Raw genomic sequence first — 19,039 nt, forward strand, 5'->3', positions numbered from 1 at the left:
GACAGCTCTGGGACTGGAGGCTCCTCGACGATGAGGGCAGGTTCTCATCTGATTGTCCCACCCCTAGATACCCAATGTTTGGTATAGGACTTGGTCCAACTCAGGAAACGTTGGTGAATGAGGGACTGGGGCAGAGAGAAATCAGACTCCACCCCTTGCCCTCCAAAAGCTCATAATCTGGTGGGAAAATTGACCCATCAACAGCAGCCCAGATCCAAAGGCATTAGAGTTCCAAGGAGGCACAAAGGGCCTTCAGTGCCACAGGCTCCAAAGGAAGAGGCTGTGCTTGCAACTGGGAGAAGTGGGCAGGGTTCTCAGAGGCATCAGCTTGTGAGAAGGGCCTTGAAGGATGGAGAAAATCCCCACTAGGCAAGCAGGACACATGCAGGAAGGAGAGACAGGGAAAGGACTCCAGGCTGGCAGGGATGGAGACAGAGGAGTAGGAAGGCACGAAGCATTTTGAGGGCTCAATGAGCTCAATGGAGTCCAACCACCCCACCAGACAGGGAGCTGCAGGAGGGCAGAGCGTCCCTGCCAATGCCTCACACAGGACCTGCATATATGGATGCAGTGTAAGGATTTGTTGGAAGTAGATCTCCAAGGGTGTGGAGCCTCATACAATTCAGTGGCCCTATCTAAGAAAAACTGCAAAATTACTAATATAAATGTAGGTGTGAAAGTGAATGTCTATCTGCCATAAGAATGGAAGGAGCTGCGTTTAACAGCCCTGGGGCCTGAAGCTGCAGCTGCTGCCTCTGTGTAAGGAAGGTAGAAGGTTCCTGGAAGCAGTAGGGCATCAGGCAGAAAAGATTAATGTTTCCGTGCAGCCTTGCCCTCGACCACTGCCCAGACCAGCCACCATGACCACCTCTGTCGTGCTTCATGGAATTCATTTGCCACCAAAAGGCCAGATTCCCCAGCTCACAAGACTCCCTTCCCTTTGGAAAAGTGGCCAGATGGCAAATGTGGGTGTCTGAGACCTGTTTGCTGGTCACCTCCTGATGACCTTGGGCATGCCTCCCCCGACACACCCCCAGTGCCTCAGAGGTCATGGAGGGTCTATTCTGAAAAGCTCCTTTTCATTCTGACATACTGCTCATCTGACCCGGCTGAGGAGGCTCTCGCAGCAGGGGCAGCCAGAGAACTCTCTGAGAGCCTCATTCATCTCCCAGCGCTGAGATCTCACAAGGGCAGGCCATGTACCAGGTTGGGTGGTGGTGGGTGGGAGGGAAACCAGACATGGATCAATCATTACAGAACCTTCAAGCTGAGGGAGCCCAGATCAAAGGCAGGCAGCCTAGGGGAGTTCAGGAAGGCTTCTCTGAGGTGGTGATAAATCTTGGAGTAGGTGCCAAGTAAATAATTGTTGAATAAATGACACATCTCATGTCCCACCTCTCATGAGAGGTGTGTCATTTATTCAACAATTATTTATTTGGCACCTACTATGTGCCAGGCTCTGTTAGGCTCTAGGGATACAGCAGTGAAGAGAACAGGTGGGCATTTGGCCACCTTCAGCCCAGCAGAGAAATGGGAATTAACTCCAGAGAGAAGGGGAACAGCAGGGCAACACATGGAGGAGACAACTGCATGGAGACAGGAAGCACCCTGCTTGCTGATGGAGCTGAGAGAAGTTGGCACAAGCAGAGAGGGAAGTAAGCAATGGGGAGATGAGGTTGGTGGGGTCAGCAGGCAGACAGCAATAACAAAGGGGCTGGAATGCCAGGCTAGGGATGTAGGGCTTGGTCATGCTGGCAATCGGGAGCCAGAGAAGGCTCTGGGCAGAGGGAAGGGCCACAAGGTTTCTTAGCATCAAGTTCAACAGATAAAGGCAAAACTGCCTTCTCCCAGCCCTCAGGCTGGAGAGACCAGTCCCAGCTTCCTGGAGCCAACTTGCCTACTCCCAATCCCTGGGCCTGGAGAAGAGAGGGCACCCTCAAGTCCGCAGCCTGAACTTCAGCCTCCAGCTCGACGCCCTCTTCCTTGTTCTTCCAACCAGTCTCTCAGTCATAGTCTGATGCCATTTCTTTTGCAGGGAATGCCCATGCTTCACCTGCTGAAGCTTGCTGCCTGCCCTGTCCCTCACCTGGTTCCCTACCAGGTAGCACCTTTATTCTTCTTTTATAGATGAGGAAACAGAGGCTCAGAGAGGGAGAGTAATCTGTTAAAGTCACAGAGCTTTACCCTAGAATTTGATAGTGATGGGTGGATAGAACTCTGTGCCAGCGGTGTGGTCTCAGGAATGTCACTTAGCCTCTCCGTGCTGAGTCCTCATCTGTGAAATGGAGTACCTATCACAACATAAGGTTGGTGTGAGGCTTACAAAGAGGCTGTCCTGTGCCACCAACATCCCTTAGCTCCCCAGGGCAGTTAGCTGCTTTCACTTGGCCCCTACCCCACTCCCCCAGGGGCACACATTCAACTTTCATTCATACATCAATTCCCTCCAGCGCCTTCTCTGCGCCTGTCCCTGTGCAGACACACTGAAGACCGCTCCGTGGCCAAGCACCAGGCTCACGCCTGTAATCTTAGCACTTTGGGAGTCCGAGGCAGGAGGATCGCTGGAACACAGGAGATCGAGACCAGCCTGGAAAACATTGTGAGACTCTGTCTCTACAAAAAAATTTAAAAATTAGCCGGATGTGGTGGTGCACGCCTGTAGTCACAGCTACTCCTGGAGGCACAGGTGGGAGGATCTCCTGAGCCCGGAAGTTCGAGGCTGCAGTGAGCCGTGATAGTGCCACTGCACTCCAACCTGGGCCACAGAGCGGGACCCTGTCTCAAAATAAAATAAAATAAAATAATAGAAAAAGAAATAAAGACGGCTCTTGCACCCAATGTGCAGGGTGGGATGGGGCGGGAGCAGACTGCAGATGCATCACGATTCGAAGTGTGTGTCCTCACTCAACTCTCCTCTTGAGTTCGTATTTTTAAAAATTGACCACGATGCTCTCCTCCCCGGGGATGGACGCAGGGAAGGGAGGCTTGTGGAAGACAAATTCGTTCCTTATTTCCAAAAACTTGTTTTTCACCATTTCCTGAAATCTGAACACTTCCCAGACCAACTCTCACCTCTGAGCGCCAAGCACTAGAAGCTGGGCAGGAGCAAGCTGTCGGCGGCATCCCACCACCCAGGAGGGTTCGCTCCAGCGTCCCTAGGATCCCTGACCCCGGATATCCCCCCCACGCCTCCACCTTGCCTTGCCCCGGCTTCTTTTCCTACCCTGGCCCCTGCTGCTTCCCCGTGACCCCCGCAATCCCTGCACAGCAGTCCCCATGCCCCTGTCCCAAACAAGCCAGCCCTCTAGCCTCTTCCTCCATCCGGGTCCCGAGACCAACCACCTCCCCGACTCGGCCCTTTCTGAACCCCCAGCCACGCCATTGTCCTCTTGCAGCCGCACCTCTCCATTGTCCGCCCCGCCCTCTCCGAGGTAGAGTCCGCGTTCCGCAGGGCGCCGCTCCGCTCCCACCCTCGGATTGGCTCCTGCGGCCCCATGCGCGGGGCCCGGGAAGGGGAGCGGGCTCGCGCCCCGCCCCTGCCCGCTGCCGGCCGGAGGCGGGATCCTTGCTGACTCCGCCCCGCCGGGCGGGGCCGCGCTGGCTGGCGCTCCGGCGCTGGGCGGCGCTGCCTCGGCTGAGATCTGGCTGCGGCTCTGGTGGGGGTGGGCGGCGGGGATGACAGCGGAGGTGGCAGCGGCGCTGAGCGAGCGGTGAGCGAGCGGGGGAAGAGGAGGAAGTGGAGCCGCAGGCGGGAGCTCGGGAGTCGGCTGCGGCGCCGAGGTCCGCCCCGGTTTACACAGCGAGCCGAGTCGGGACCTGGAAAGACTTCCCCGCGGGGCTCCGGCCGCCGCACCTCCCCGCCGGCGCCTGCACTGCCCTGCCCTGCCCTGCCCGTCCCAGCCCCGCGGTCCGGGGCGTGCGGCCGGGACGCGCGGAGCCCCGGCCCTGACCCGCTGCGCCGGGGCGGCACGCTCCTAACCCGGCCGTACGGGTCCGTGGTTGCAGGGTCGCTCCGCGCCTTTCCATCAGTGAGGGTCGGAGCCCCTACTCCGGAGCTAGCTCATTGTGGCTCCAGGATCTCGACTCCGGTGCGCGGGACCCCGGACGCCCCCAGCCTCTGGCTCCACGAGACCCCAACCTTCGGTTGCCTCCACCCGAGTGCTTCGGACTTGGAACAGCGCGAGTGCCCAGGAAGCTCCGGCCGGGTCGTGCGCTCCGTGAGGGGTCCTAGGCAGGCAGGACAGTCGGACCGAACCGCCGGGCGGGTGCCACGAACCCAGGCTGCCCCCTTCCTCCCGCCTCAGGCGAGGGGCTCAGTGCCTGCCCGGAAGATAACACAGGGGTCCCCTTCTGTCCCGTCGGCCCGCGAGAGCCAAGGCTGCAGGTGAGAATCCCGGATGCGGGGCAGAAGCGGTCCCCGACCCCATCGCGGGAGCGCGGGGGGCCAGAGGAGGGAATCTCGGGGGAAACAAGCAGAGGCTGGAACTGGCTGGGAGGGGGCGCGGGAAGGGGAGGGGAAAGAAAGAAAACGGGCTCTTATTGAGCGCCCATTGTGTGCGTGTCCGCGCCCCGCCACGCCCCGCCTAAGGCTCACTGCTACTCCTGAAATAGGTGTTGTGTATTATTATCGGCGCTTGCAGATGGAGAAACTGAGGCTTAACGGGGCTGAGTGATCTTCTCCTTTCACTGCGGGGAGGAGACTGGGGAAGCGGGAGAGGATAGAAGGGGAAGAAGCGGAGCACCTGAGCGCTGATCCTAAAGCTGAGGAAGTGGCTTTTTCTTGCCTCCCGCTCCCTGGCCATGTCACCCCCCAGGAAAGGTGACTCAGAGTTGAGGGCAGAGGTGGGAAGCTTCCTAGTTCCAAAGCTGCTCTCCCTGTGGGCCCAGGATGGGAGAGCAGCAGCTCCTGGCCGTTGTGTGTCAGATTCCAGGGTCTCTAAGACACTCTGGAGATCCTGAGATGTGCTTATCTGTTGGTGAATTCACTGCAGAGATCCCCAAGTAAGGGTCCATCAGAGCTGGAGATGTGACCCCTCTGGGGTGGCTGGAGATGTGGCTCACGTGGCTCACCTCCCTCACATTACTAATGGGGACGCTGAGGCCCACCGAAGGGAGTGTCAGTTGTCCGGTCCTAAAGACAGTGAATCCTTGATCCAGAAGTAGACTTGAGAAAACCTTCGTGAGCATCCTTCAAAGTGTCCACACTCCTCCCCAGTTGGGATCTTCCGGATAGGTGGCTGAGGCTTTCCCTATTCCTGATGTGAGATATGGGCGACCATGTATGAGGCTGTGGTGAGAATCAGTGTGGTTGGTGCAGGGGCCCCGAGGAGTGCCCACAACCCCATAGCCTTTGGCCCAAATGGAAGGTCCAACCTAATTCTCTTCTGGGCAGGGGAACCTGCAGGACACCTCTGCCCAGGAAGGAAGGGACCTGCTCAAGGTCTCAAGGCTGGGGGCTCCCAGGGCTGGGGCACAGTCCCAGGTGTCTTGATTCCCAGGCAGGGGATGCTTCTGCTGCCCCCGAGGCATGTAGGGAGAGGGGTGTTGTGAAAAAGCCCTTGCCATGACTCTGTGGGCTCTTGTTCTGTGTGGGGAAGGGGAGGAGATCTGGTCCTGGTCTGGGCCCTGTGGCCTTGGCTAGGACTGGTTAACCCTAGATGTGCCCAACTCCCTGGAGTCAAAGGGAAACCTCCTTGGAAAGCCCCTGGAAGGTGGAGGAGGGTGGTGAGAGGTCAGTGGAAGTCTGAATCTCAATCTCTGGGGGTGGAAAGGTTAGAGGAACCCAAAAGAAAAGGTGACTGAGGGGCTTGGGATTTCCTCTACCCCCTACCTCCATCCAGGGATTCAAATCCACCCTCACAATAATCTCTACATCTAAACAAAGCTCTTTGATGAAATAATTTCACACCTGTGATCTCCTTTCATGATGTGGAGAGAGCCTGGAACCTGGAGTGAAGCAGAAGAGGGTTGCGGAGTCACTTGAGACCTCCTGATGCATCCATGGTTCCTAGTGCCACCTTAAGATTGATGATGGCAGGCTGTGTGTTACCTGCTCAGTTAGTGGGGCCATCACATCCGACAGTTAAGTGCTAAGGGGTATGTCGTCCTTGCCAAGACTGGGGTAGTTATTAACGGCCCAGTCTTGTGTGGGAAACTGAAGCTCAGATAGGTAAAACCACTTCCCCAGGGCCTTTGAGTTTGCTTGTAGAACTGTTTAAGTGCCAACTGCATACCAGGTGCCCTGGAAGTTACCCAGACGGGCTAAGCGGCAACCTCGAGCCACAGTAACTGGTGAGCCCCAGATAGTGGTGAATCAGACAGACCAGGTGGGCGTGAGTCTACTCTGCCTCCCACTAGCTGAGTGGCACTGAGCAAATCACTTCATCCCTCTGAGCCTATAAAATTAGAATACCTCCTTTAGCAGGTTGTTATGAGGATTAAATGAGCTACAAAGATGTAGTGCCTGGCCAAATATCTGTTTCCATCCCTATGAAGAAAAGGAAGCTTGAAGTTTGACCAGGAAGTCTAGGGAAATTCTCAGACTTGTTTTAGATTAGAACGCAGGATATTGTTGCAGGCTTAGAGACCTGAATTTGCTCAGCTCAGGCTGCTAGTCTCATAGCCTCTAGAATCAGTCTGCCTGGGGACGCTGGCAAGGGGCTCTGGATTCTTACCTCCTCCCTTGGCTTCCTGCTGGCAGGGCTGTGGTGCCTGGAGCTGGCGTCCATTCCCTCAGGTCCATTGTCTGACCTCCCTAGGCACCTAGGTGCAGTGAATAATGTATTACTCCCCTCAGCTGGGGGCACACTCAGGGAAATAGCTCTATGCTCAGTAAGCTTCTGAACCCTACCAGAGGAGGTGGGGGCTCCTGTCTGTGCTGTTAGCAGTCTTGGATATGGAGGGGCAGGCAGGACAGGACAGGGAGAAAGTATCATCTGGCCCCCAACAGAAGAGAGCTGGGGTTGATGATGTCCTATCTCTCCTGTTGGGGGCTAGATGGTCCTATAGGCAACACTGGGAACCAAGCTAGCTGAGCTAGGATCAAGTGGGCCTCTGATTCCAGAGAGGTGGTGAAGGGGAGGAGTAAGGGGGAGGGTACAGGGCAGAAAGGGGGTGGAGGGGAGGCCCTTGAGGACTGGAGTAACCAGAAAGGCTTTGTCAGGGAGGTGGCTGTCTGGGCAGGAGCTAGAGGCAACTTGCTGTAGAGATGGGGGGTCCTGACATCCCTCCAAGAATGAATCCTGGCTGTGCCACCATGTCACTGAGAGCATGGGCAAGACATATGATCCCACCAGGCCTCCATTTCCTCTTCTGTGAAATGAGGGTCGTGATGTCCACTTCTCAAGGCTGTTATGGATGATCTTGAGATCCCATGTGTGAAACACATGGCACTATAGGCACTCAACAAGGGGGTGCCTCATCATGAGTGTGAACCATGGGTGGGCTAGTGGCGGGGCAGGTGGGATAGTGTGGTAAGCCGAGAGATGGGGAGAACTTGGGGTGAGGAGACTGGCTTGGTGGGGTTAGTGAGGGGCAAATGCCCATATGGGAGAGGGCCTTGAAGGTTGGACAGAACTCACATTTCAGAAAGCTTAATGGAGCCCCCATTTAGAAGTCTCTGTGGTTCCTTACAGCCTGTAAGATGAAGACCAGGCCCTAGTTATGGCATTCAGGTCCTTGGTCGCCGTAGCCTCTGCCCGGCCCTCTGGCTCATTGCTCTACACTGTCTCCTAAACACACCACATGTGGCCCCATCGCAGCCCCCTTTGCTTGTTCCTCCCATCACAACCGCCATCTCTGCCTCTTCTCCACTTATCTCCCCACCTGTCAAGACCTGACTCAGGTCATAAATTCCCTCAGAAACATTCCTGGATTACCCAACCCTCTGGTCATGCCCCCTCTGAATCTTTAACGTTCAACAGTAATAGTAAAAAATAATAGCTACCATCCATAACATTTTGCAGTTTGTAAAATATATCCACACAATACTACAGTGATGATATCAACAACAGCTGATACTCTTGAGTACTTACCATGAGCCAGACAATGTGCTAAATGCTTTATAGACACTCTTATTCACCCAAACTCCCCAAGGTAGCTACTGTTATCCCCTAGAAACGGACTCAGAGAGGTACCTTATCTTTCCCAAGGTCACACAGCTTGAAGGTGGGGAGCAGGGAGCCAAGCTGCATCTGTTTGAATTGTAAATCTGTGCTTAGAAGGCGTACTGTCTCCTCACCTCCACCCGAGTACCTCGAAAGCATACTTCGTATGTAAAAAGCCTGGACAAGGCTTTTTCTCAAGGCTATGGAAGGGCAGTGTTGGACTGAGCATGGCACCCAGGAAGGACCTGGGCCCTAGGCTGTGCGCAGGCTGGCTGGCTGGCTGGGGTGAGTGGGCCCCTCTCTGGGGTCCTGTGTGTCCATGTCTATGGGGAGCAGGGTAGGGTCTGAGCTCCCCTGTAGCTCCAGCTTTCTACAGTGTCTTTTGTGACCCTGGAAGGAGGAGGAGGAGACTACAGCACCAGGGCCAGAGGATGTGGTGTGACGGGCAGCTGTGATTTTTGGCCTGGCCACTGTCTGGGCCAGCAGGCTCTGTGGGTAGCTGCCTCGCCCAAAGGAGGGTGGTGGCCTGAGCTGCAGGCAGCATGGTCATTAGCTGGCAGAGGAGACCCTGTGATTGGGAGCTGGCTGGGCCAGGCCAGGCCAGGTTGGCGGGACTGGAGGCAGGCTGGCCGGGCCACAGTGGGGTCACTGGCAGGGCAGCCAACTTCTCCTCCCTTTGCCCCCTTTGGGGTGGTGGCAAACACACACTGGGCACCAGAGCTTTGTAGGCCAAGGCTTACCCTTTCTCCTGCTGTGACCATGGGAAAGAGCAGTAAGGAGTTCAACCAGGCCCAAAGATGCTGCCTCCTATAAGCTTCCAGGACTCCTCCCATGCAGGTGGGATCCAAGCCTCCTCTGCTGCTGATTCATGGCCATCTGCACACTGACTGTGGTCTGTGGATTGGGGTTCTGCTTGGTCTGCTTCCCTTGCTGGCTTGTCAAAACTAGATTCTATGTGCCCCCCACCCCCCATCCTCCCCTCCCTCTGAGTGCCTGGAAGTGTGCCTGGCACAGAACCACACCCTCCGGGCCAGGGGAGGCAGTGCGAGCTGCCCCGTGGACAGCTTGCTCAACTTTTGCACCTCTGTTTTTTCCCTGTAAATTGGGGCTGATAATAACTGTTATTAAATGAGATGAAGGAAGTGGGGTGCCTGTCCAGGCCTGGCACACAGGTGGGTACTCCATCAGCATGAGTTCTCTTGCCCATCCCCTCAATGGCTTTGGCAACTCAGTAAGAAACTGATGGAAGAGTCCAGTGAGAGACGGCAGGAGAGAGGGCATGCCAGGTGGCGGGGAGGCCTTCTCTTAGGGGGATTTAGCTGGGGTTTGCAGAGACACAGTTCCCACCACCTTCCGTGTGAACACAGGTGTGTAAGCAGGTGCTGTTGGCCGAGAAGCGTCCTGAGCTAGGTTCAGGGCAGGGGGCAGGACTGGGATATCTGGGGACTTGGGTTTTCTTCTCAGGCCTACGCAGAAGAAATGACCCAGGTGGGAGAAGCCGTCTGGTGTCCAGCTAGCACATGCTGGGCGGAGAGTGTGAGTTCTTCCTTAAAGGGAAGCAGCGTTTATTTGGTGCTGCTCACACATGCATCCAACCAAAATGTAACACGGTTGGAGATTCTGATCTGTGGGGGAAACAACATTAGACAAAGAAATACACAGGTGCAAAACTTCAAAATTGTGAGAAGCAGGCTCCTGAGGCAGGGGCCGGTCCCATCTGTATCTGTGGCTGGTGGCACAGGGTAGGGCTAAATGACTTGGGCTAGTGATTTAACCTCTTTGGGTTTTAGTTTCCCCATATGTAAAGTGGGGATAATTATAGCATCTTCATCATAGAGTTGTGAGGGTGAAATGAATTATACATGTAAAGCACTCAAAAAAATACCCAGCGCATTATAAGCACTCAGTACAGGTTAGCTGTTATGATCTGTATCTCCAGCACCTCACAGAGGATCTTAGAGAAAACAGGTGCTCAGGAAAGGCGTTTGGAGTGAATCCCAGGCAAAGGGCAGCTGCTCTGTGGAATGAATGAATGAACAGCCTGCTAGGGACGGGAGGACACAGAAGCAGTGACAACACAGAATGTGACAGGGAAGGCCAGGGGCCTGGGGTTGCCCAGCGCTGGGTGGGGAGGGGAGTCAGGGAAGGCTTCCTGGAGGTGGTGCCTGTGTTGCTGACTTTGACCTCTGTGAAGTCAGCACTGGACGAGCTGAGAGAGAAGTAGCTCCTCTCCAAAGGTAGCTGGCAAGGGGGAGTGCTTGGGCAGACCCCAGGACCAGTGGACTCCACAGGCCTCTCACTTCCCACCACCCCACACCGTCTCTCCATCTGTGACATTCTGCTTTCAGGGCATGAGGAAGGCGAACAGGCAGGTGGGGAGGAAGTGTGGGCTGCTGGTCTGACAGGCCCAGCTCTTCCCAGGCTTGCGACCAAATCTCCTACAGAAAAGGATAAACAGGCCTGCTTTGAGTTCTTTTATCTTCCTGCTCTCAAGGCACGCCAGCAAGCAGAGGGGGTCTTCCAGCATTAATCCTGTAGCTGTTTAGCTTTTGAACGAGTGGACTCTTTAAAAAAATGCCACGAAGAATGTGTCTCACTCTCTCACCCAGAAGCCTCAAAGAGAAACTTCTCTCCCACTGACAAGGGAGCCAGGACCCCCCAAGTGTCTTAAAGAAGCTCACCCCAGGGGCAGTCTGATATCAGGGGACCCCTCATGCTGCCTCGATTTGTTGCTGGCTGGGGGGCCTTGAGGACACCCTTATATTTTGCGTGGCTTCTGCCCGTTTTGTAAAATGGGGTCAGGGTAATAAATCCCTTCTTTCCTTAGAGAGGTGTGGAGTAGGGGAGTTTCAGAGGTGGGAAGGGCAGCAGTGGGCATCCAAGCCCATGCCTTTCAAACTTTGTTTCACATTAGAATCATCTGGGAAACTTCTGAAAGTCCTGCAGGCCCCACAATCTCTGGGGCAAGACCCAGGCGTCAGTAGTTGTTGAAGCTCCCCTGGTGATTTCAGTTTGAGAGCCACCTGGCTGCCCTCTGCAGCCTACCTCCCACGGTGTCCCAAGACAATACTTGCACATCCCCAGGACAAGGAGCTCATCCTTCTGAGGCTACTTCCTCCCCGCAGGACCTCCCTGCCTGGAGAGATGAGGGGAGTGGAAAGACTTGGTAATCCAGTTAACCTGGGTTCCAGCTGCTCCCTGCATGTCTTCTCAGAGCCTCGGTTTTCTCATCTGAAAAATGACAATAACGATCTCTCTGAAAGGGCCACAGAGGCCAGACGAGGCCACACATGGCAAACACCTGCCCTGTACCTGACACCAGGCTGGACTGAGACCCTGAACTCCCTGCCCCAGCCACTTGAGGCCAGGTCTCTGAGATTGGTACTGGTTGGGGTGGGATCAACACCCAGCCCTGGGTCCTTTCCCACTGTCCCCTTTGTATCTAAGAGATAAGACAAGTCAGTAAGCATTTTGTTTTGCTCGGTTTTGCTTTAATGGTCAAAGTGTCAGACTCTCCTTAACAATGAAGCCTTGTCTGAATCTGCTTGTTTTTCCAACCCAGACACCCAACTGCACCACCCGCTTGGGGCCCCGTCCCACCTGGGAGAACTGAAGAATGTCAGAGGATTTTTTTTTTAAATCTAGGGGAGGGTGTCCAGGGAACATTGGAGGCCTCTGGGCAAATTCTCACCAATAACTGACTGCACTTAAGTCATCCAACTCTGCTGTGATTGTGAGCCAGTTCACTAAAATTATGTCAAGGCAGTTACTAGGTGTTGTGCCAAACCCCTATCAGTGCCAGTGAGGACGGCACCAGGCTCAAGAGACCAAAGAGGAGACCCAGAGCCAGCGAATGAAACATGGAGTTTTACTAGGGGCTCACACACAGGGGAGAGAGTCCAGTGGCTGCTGACTGGACCGAAGAACCACAACCACTTGCAAGAAGTGTGCAGTTTTGTTTTTGTTTTTGTTTTTGTTGAGATGGAGTTTCGCTCTTATTGTCCAGGCTAGAGTGCAATGGCACGATCTTCACTCACTGCAGCCTCCGCCTCCCAGGTTCAAGCGATTCTCCTGCGTCAGCCTCTCGAGTAGCTGGGATTGCAGACATGTGCCACCACACCCAGCTGATTTTGTATTTTTAGTAGAGATGGAGTTTCACTATGTTGGTCAGGCTGGTCTCAAATTCCTGACTTCAGGTGATCTGCCCACCTCCTCTCAAAGTGCTGGGATTACAGCCGTGAAAAGCATACAATTTCTATAGCATTTTCACTTAGCACCTCCCCCAACAACTTCCACCTAGCAACCTGCATTTACCCCAGAACAACAGGCCTCAATCCTGTTTGGCCCGCAGGTTCCATAGGATGGGCTGGGAGCTCAGATGTTCCTCATAGATAAGGAATGGATCTCCGGATTGGCTACTCCCAGATCCCTTAGCTTAGAACCAAACTGCATTCAGGTGTGTCTGCCATACAAGGTCATTCTCAGGACTTGTTCAAGTCCAGTTATCTCTGTCCAATGTGTCTACCATAAAGAAGACAGAAAACTTACGCTGATCCTGGCTTTGTCACTTACTGGCAGGATGACCCTGGAAGAATCATTTTATCTCTTTGAGCACGAGTTGTCTCTCCTGTAAAATGCATTAGTAGGAAGGAATTCCTGGGATTGCCTGAGAAGCAAATAAAATTCTTGGTATGTGGAGCGCAGTGCCTGCCGTATACTAAGCACTCAAAAGCTGTTGGTGCATGCACTCACTGGGGAGCTGACCCCTGCCTCCTGCCCCTTCCTTCACTGGCTGGTCCATGCTCCCTATCTCCCAACTTGCTCCCCTTGCCCCACCAGGCCCAGGCTGAGACAGAGGACAGAGGAGGCCTGCACATGTAATCATGGGCATCCCTTCAAACTGCTCTTCTTTAAGAGCAGAGGAGGCTCTGAGGGCTGGACAGAGGAAGACTACAAAAGAGGCCATTGGTGGCAGTGCTTGGTCTCCTTGCCTTGGCACAGCCAGAGAGGGTGCATCAACCCAGAGTGACTGGCTCAGGCATTAGGCGTGTGACAAATCAACACAGGATAGTGCAGCACCGAGGGACTAGTAGTGGCTGGGAGCAGTTACCACTCGGGGCTGAAGGAGCAAGGGAAGTGGGCAGCTGTAGGGACAGGGGCTGTGGGCCATCAGTACAGGGACCCAGTCAACCCACGAGACCTCACAGGGGATAAACCTCAACTGTCTTTCCTCTTTCCTTCAGTCCCCCATCTGTGCTTCCTGTTGGGTGAACCTCTTTGGAAGCCAGCAGCACGGAGCCCACTACAGTCCACAGAAGTCAGTTCCCAGGGCCCCAGACAAGGTGGAGAGTGGCTCTGGAGAGGCAAACTAAAGACACTTCATCAATCTGTCCCTCGAAAGCCCAGGAGTCTACTGAATACACTGTCCTTAGGACACAGTTTAAAGATCATCTGTTTTTACCATGCCCCTTAATGAAGGGACTCTCAGCTCTCACCCCAAAGATGAATCAGCAGCCCAGCTGCCACAGATACTTGGGCGAGAGGAGTTTTGGAGTTACTCATCTCTCCATCTCTGCCTCCTCCCCCAAAGCAAGTTACAGGTGGCTTCTGGGGTGACCCTGCCAGGGACAGGAGAACCTCTGGAGTGGAGCAGAAGTCACAGGTAGGCTAGTGTCGGGCAAGCTCAGGTGTACAGAGCAGCAGCCCCAGCCCTGCTGTGACTCGCCCAGCCCGGAGCTGGCCCCGATGTGGCCACTTTATACACCTTCCTTAGAGCTGGGTAGTTGTTGCCACAGTTCTGGGGATAGTCCTGAACTCAGAACATGTTGCCATGTCCCAGGTGTCATGAACCACACCAGTCTGAGTTCAGAGGGTCTCCCAGGAGCCTGTGAACGTCAGGTGAGAGGAGTGTGGGGCTGGGCAGGCCTGGGACAGGCCATGCAGCAAGTGCCACCAAATGCTGCCGGGCCCTGTGATGGGGAGTCTGGGTGTAGAGTTGGGTCGGGGGTTGGGGTTCCTGCCAAGTAGGGAGCAGGAGGCGTAATGGTGCCAGAGATCAATCCTTGCCCAAGAGGAGGCATGGTCAGGGAAAGGACAGAAGATATGGCATTTTGCACGGAAACCACGTGGGAGGCCCCCACGGGGTGTTGTCTGCAGAGGCACAGCTGGCAGTCCTAGGACACAGAGCCCTTTACAGCTGGCCACCAGTGAGCACTCCCTCTCCTTCCTGAAAGGAACACCCCTGGCATCTCCCAGCCCACACCTGGGCATCTGAAGTGGCACAGTGAGATGCCCATGGCAGGTGTGGTAACACCTGGATCCTCCGAGACTTCCTGAGAAAGGAGGTATGTGGGCCTCAGAGTCAGAGTTCTGGCTTTAAATCCTGGCTCTGCCTCTCTTGAGTGGAACTTAGAAGACATGGGCAAGTAACTTAGCCTCTCTGAGCCTCAGTTGCTCACTTATAAAATTAGAGAAGCAACACTTACCTTCCAGGCTGGTTTGAAAGTAAAATGACATAATGCATGAGACAGCATCCTGTATTTCAGAGGAGATGTTACAGTTGCCCTCATCGTGCCCCCCTTCTCTGTGTTCATGCTTAATGCCTCTGCAGGAAGTTCTTTCTTGAGACTAATTGAAGTCCATTTTGCTGCTATTGGAGCCTTCTTCCTCTTGCTGGGAACGCTGCAGAGGCAGACTGAGCCCCTCCTCCATCCAGATGTGCCCTGTCAGTGCCTGCAGTGAGTGAAGCAGGGAACTGGGTGACCAGGTGTTGATTTTCACCTTGGGGCTTGTGGGCCCAGCAGTCAATGGCCAGGGCCTCTTGACCACAGCAGGGTAAGGGGTGCATCATCCTAACTCTTCACACTGTTCTTCCTCTCTGTGCTTAATCCATGCTCCAAAAGGGGTGACTTTGGGCCAGTGCAGAGAGCCCTGGGCTGGGCCAGAGGCCTGGGTCCTGGCACCTCTGTCTCACTGTGTGGCCCGTGGCCAGTTAGCAACCATTTCAGGCCACCGTGGGCCTGCAAGAATGTCTGTGCTCTGGGGCCCAGGTCCCTCCAGTGAAGACATATGTAGTTCTGACTGAGGTCCCTTCTCCTGCCTCTCCCCTGCTGGGACCCTAGCCAACCTAGGGAAGATAGCAAATAGGGTCCTGCTGGTGGCTGGCAGTGGTAGCAGCTGAGTCCACCTCTCAGACTGGGACTGCCAAGGGCAGGCTGAGAATTCAAGGTTAGATGGGTGATTCCTGGTAGATAGGGTTGTGCCTCCCTCCAAAACAGGGATTTTGAGAGCCTGGTGCTCCCCTTCCTACCCACTCAGCTGAACTCACCCAGCTCAAGGGCAGTCATATTTGAGTCTCTCCTTGGAGTGGATCCTTTCCCACATGAGACCCACTTTCATCCCTCATTTTGCAGGTGAGAAACCTCGGGCTTAGAGGGGTGAGGTGACTGGCCTGAGGTCCCACAGCCTGTCGGTGGGGAGGGGTGAGGGTCCCTGGGGCAGCTCCCATGGCACCTGGGTCAGGCCGTGCTCTCTAGATCCTTGGCAGGAGTGGAGCACAGGAGAGTCAGGAGGCTACTAGCCAGGTGGTCTCCTGGTCTAGGAGGGGGCCCCATGGGTTCCAGGGGAACCCTGCTCTGTGGGCCTTGAGGGGTCATCTGGGGCTCCTCGGATTGCCGGATCTCTTTCCCTGGGAGGAAGTTAGCCAAGGAATGCCAGAGGTTGAGAGTGAGGAGCCCAGGAGTTCTAGGCTGTGGCCAGTTCTGAGTGCCCCTGTGAATTTCAGTGTTTAGTTTCACGGAGAGTCAAGACTGACTACTTGTTGCCTTTGGACACATAACAGTTTAACTTTATGAAGCGCTCTGACATCTATTGCATCCTCACAGCAGTCTGTGAGAAGGAAGTGTGGGTCTTGTTTGGGAGGGTGGGAGAGTGTGGGCTCTGGAATCAGACACACTGGAGCTTACACCCTGACTCCCATCAACTCTCTGACCTCAGGCAAGTTGGTAACCAGCCGAGTCTCAGTTTGTGAAACGGACAATTTACCCCACAACAAATTGTTAGCAACACCTGCCTTGCTGACTGTGTGCATTAAGAGAACATCTGTAACTGCCAGGTTAGTGTCTAGTGCCATGTAATAGTTTTCATGATTTTTATCATACCCACTTTATAGATGGGAAGATGGAGGCTCAGAGAAGGAAGGTGACTTGTCTGAGGTCATGTAATGATTTAAATCGGTCCTCCAGACTTCCTATCTGTGAATTTTTTTTTCTATAAAACCTCCCTTTCTATCCTCAAGTGACCCAATACCTCATTTATCCAGAACCTTCCATATGTGATGCTGTCTGGATGTGGCGTTGTGTCCCCAGTACCCAACAGCATTTGCCTGGTACACAGTATGTCCTGTGCTTAGATGTGTTGATGAATTCATATAAACTGTAAGAAACATTTCTCCAGAAGCAGCAGCTAAGACCTGTATCTTGCGCTAAAGACTTCTCTCCTTCCCTCCCTCCCTCCCTCCCTCCTTCCTTCCTTCCTTCCTTCCTTCCTTCCTTCCTTCCTTCCTTCCTTCCGTTCTTTTTTTTTTTTTTTTTTTTTTGAGATGGAGTCTTGCTCTGCCACCCAGGCTGGAGTGCAGTGGCCGGATCTCAGCTCACTGCAAGCTCCGCCTCCCGGGTTTACGCCATTCTCCTGCCTCAGCCTCCCGAGTAGCTGGGACTACAGGCGCCCGCCTCGTCGCCCGGCTAGTTTTTTGTATTTTTAAGTAGAGACAGGGTTTCACCGTATTAGCCAGGATGGTCTCGATCTCCTGACCTCGTGATCCGCCCGTCTCGGCCTCCCAAAGTGCTGGGATTACAGGCTTGAGCCACCGCGCCCGGCCCCCCTTCCGTTCTTTTTGAGACAGAGTTTTGCTCTTGTTGCCCAGGCTGCAACCTCTGCCTCCCAGGTTCAAGTGATTCTCCTGTCTCAGCCTCCCACACAGCTGGGATTACAGATGCCCACCACCATGCCCGGCTAATTTTGTATTTTTAGTAGAGACAGGGTTTCACCATGTTGGTCAGGCTGGTCTTGAACTCCTGACCTCAGGTGATCCACCTGCCTTGGCCTCCCAAAGTGCTGGAATTACAGGCGTGAGCCAGCGCAACGAGCCCTAAAGACTTCTTTGTGCTCTCTAGCCCATTAAGAACAACTCTAACAGTTTTGGTTGGAAACCTTTGCGAAAGAGATTGATCACTTTCTTCCCCTGAACAATGGCAACATGGATGGCTCGAGGGACAGGCCTTAGGAACCCCAACTGCCTTGCTGAGAGTGCCAACATGGCTTGACCCCTGTGCCAGATGACTGTGGGCTGCTGCATGTGTTCAACTCTGGTTTCTGGCTCTTCCCACCCTGTCAGTTCCTTTATTCTGCTGCCCATAGACTTGCCTCCAGAGTGCTGTGTCTCTTTCCTCTCCCCTCATGCTTGTGTGTGTGTGTGTGTGTGTGTGTGTGTGTGTGTGTGTGTGTGTCCTTCCCAATTTGCTACTTCTACCAGTTGGGGACTAAGAAGTGGAACAGTTGACCTTATTAGAATTGGTTCATGTATTCATTCATACCTATTCAACCAGCCAGCCATTGGTGAGCCTGGGTCACACTGGGGATTCTGTCTGTGCATTCTTCCATGCATCCATGTATCCATCCATCCATCTGTCCTGATTGAGGACCTCTGCAGTGGCTTGTGATCAATCAAGACATTACCACACCCTCCTGGCCATGTATGCAGTGAAATAATGATGCACATAGCAAATGCTGGCACAGGACTTGACAGTTTATAATCTGCCTCTGCTTGCATTACCACACTGAATCTTCACAGCAGCCCTGAGAATAGCATTATCCCCATTTTGCAGATGATGAATGCAAAGCTTAGCAGGATGGGGTCCCCCGCCCAATGGCCAGCAGTGAGCACAAAATCACAGCTGGAACTCACTCAGGTCTCTGGCCCACCCTGTTACCTTCTCTCTCCTTTGTGCTGCATTTGGAAGCTGTCTGATGCCATGTTCATTATCTGTCTCTGTCATGAGCTATTGGTGGTGGTGGCTGAGATTGAACCTTCTGCCTCTGTCAAATGGTCAGTGCAGGGAAGTGAAGGAAGACACTTCAACCTGCAGACCTTGTCCCACCTGGACCCACGCACACTATCTAGTCCACACTTCCCAAACTGTCCCCTGAGGAACCCTAGTCCCATGGCATGGGAATGGATTTGAGGATGCATGAGCCTACAGATTTGGGAAACACTAGGTCACATAAATCTAAACAGGCCTTCTCAGGGTCTTTAACGTATTAATATGAATTGGGGACCCCAATGGGTGGCACAGTGTGCAGCCAGCCTTTCCTAAGCTCATTCGAACGTGCAACTCCTTGGTCAAAGAGCAGGGTCTGGACACATCATCTTGAGAAAGTACTGTGAGAAGATCTCATGGGCAAACCCTGACCTTGCTGTTTTGTACAAGGAAGCCTCCAGCTAGAGCTAGTTTCCTGGCCCAGGACTGCATTTTGAGAGAGCATCACAGGGAGTAGTCTTTAGCCCCAGAAAAGGTTCAGTGGTAATGGTGGAACTTCAGGCAGCAGGGGCAAGTGGCAGGGGGAGATATTTTTATTCTTTCATCCACCAAGCGAACATATCTCAGACATCTACTGTGTGCCGGGAACAGAGCCAGCACTTGGAAATGCCAAGACAATCTGACTAAGACTCTTCCATTTCATTTTCCCGTGCCCACCAAGGATTTTTAAAGAAAGACAAGCCTTAAATACATGCTTTAAAAGGAAGAAGTGATTTGTTAATTGCTCTGGGTCGTTGCTTTGGGTGGGTGACACGTACTCAGTTCAGTGGAGCTGCACCTTCTTAGTCCCAGGTCCTGAGGGGCAGAGAGTGAGGCAATTCCAGGATGCATTACCCT

At 54.0% G+C, this 19,039-nt stretch overlaps 1 protein-coding gene across 2 annotated transcripts in view; it reads left to right on the forward strand.

The window, feature by feature from the left end:
• Positions 1-3,632: 3,632 nt before the first annotated feature.
• GDPD5 (glycerophosphodiester phosphodiesterase domain containing 5) overlaps positions 3,633-19,039 on the forward strand; it is a 91,061-nt gene continuing 75,654 nt past the window's right edge. Inside the window, exon 1 of one of the 2 annotated variants that reach the window (XM_010366793.2) lies at positions 3,633-4,384. The gene's annotated coding sequence lies outside the window, so the exon portion shown is untranslated. The remainder of the gene's footprint in view (positions 4,385-19,039) is intronic. The other variant, XM_010366792.2, reaches the window with a different exon arrangement.

Source organism: Rhinopithecus roxellana, chromosome 15 (genome assembly GCF_007565055.1).
Source record: "Rhinopithecus roxellana isolate Shanxi Qingling chromosome 15, ASM756505v1, whole genome shotgun sequence".
NCBI classification, from domain to species: domain Eukaryota; kingdom Metazoa; phylum Chordata; class Mammalia; order Primates; family Cercopithecidae; genus Rhinopithecus; species Rhinopithecus roxellana.